Raw genomic sequence first — 1,306 nt, 5'->3', positions numbered from 1 at the left:
TGTTATAAAAGAAAAAGTCCTGAATGTAAAAAAAATAACATATATAAAAAAATAACTTGTTGTTTTTGTAACCATCTACATATATCTTAATTATTCCATGACAATTGTGGCAATCATGTGGTGTATAGTGGTTATACAAAATCGAGCCTGTAGCAAGATATGCAAGTTTTTCTAAGGCGCTGAATTTGGTCAGCGTGACTGAATGGTGGCATTGCAAACCGGAAGTACACTTTTTACGTCGCATTTTGGTAACTTTATCGAGAACTTATTATACCATACAGTAGAACTCTGAAAATAGTCTACCACGTCCGGTATGAACTTCGGCTTCATGTCTTTGCCGCGCCAGCTTCAAAAGAAAGGTAAACAAATTTGACTGATATTTTCTCCGTCCACCTTTATACCAGCGTTAAAACGGTAAATACTATTGTAACATCAATAGTTTTACAACGTTGTAGCGGTGTTTAACAGAGATAGAGTCAAAGGCGCGGCAGGAAAATATTACTGAGTGAATACTGAGCGAATTTTCAGCATGTGGAGCGCCGAAGCCTCCAACTTTTTTTTGCCTTGCCGGGCGCCGAACTCGGGCGAGAGTCGTCTCAAGCTTGTTGAGGCCCGGGAAATTTTGAAATCTTGAACCTCCGAAACGGCATTTCTGGCATTTTGACGAACAAATTTCACTGATAGTCCGAGCAAAAAATTTTTCCTAGGCCCTCCCCCTGGCTCAATTTTTTTTCCTAGGCCCATCCCCCCCCCCGACGACCGCCCCCCCCCGCTAAATATCGACCAGTCCCTTAGTGCCCAGTTACTCAGTGTAAAATTAGCGTAGCGGATCCGCTGCTAGTATAAACTTCGACCCCTATATGTTGTTTTTGGTAAGTTTTTGTCGACACATCTTGGCTTCCGGGTATCGCTCCGAGGACGCAAACAGTGAAGCGCCCCGGGCAGCTTGACCGATAATGTCATCGCTACGGGCTTTCGAAATTCATCAGGATATTGTGAGATTTTAGGTCCTATAATTTTCTTGCAAATCAGATATGTTAGACCAGATGGTACATTTTTACTTCCTGTATACTGTATAGGTGTAGTTCCCGGGGAAAATTTTGTTTGGAAATACGGCGTCGTTGAAAATAGTCTCTTAACTATACGTTTCAATGGGGGCGAGAAACTGGGGTGTGCCCCTAAATGTTCCATTTTCGAGCAGAGGTTATTTGAGACAGTTAAATGTTGTATGGGAAAAGCTATGGCTGAAATATGCTGTATTTGCTCCTAAGCAAATGTCGGCCTTTCTAGTTATATTCTGTATCTA

Source organism: Branchiostoma floridae, chromosome 3, assembly GCF_000003815.2.
Source record: "Branchiostoma floridae strain S238N-H82 chromosome 3, Bfl_VNyyK, whole genome shotgun sequence".
Taxonomy (NCBI): domain Eukaryota; kingdom Metazoa; phylum Chordata; class Leptocardii; order Amphioxiformes; family Branchiostomatidae; genus Branchiostoma; species Branchiostoma floridae.
The sequence above is the reverse complement of the archived record's forward strand: the minus strand, read 5'-3'. Positions refer to the sequence as shown.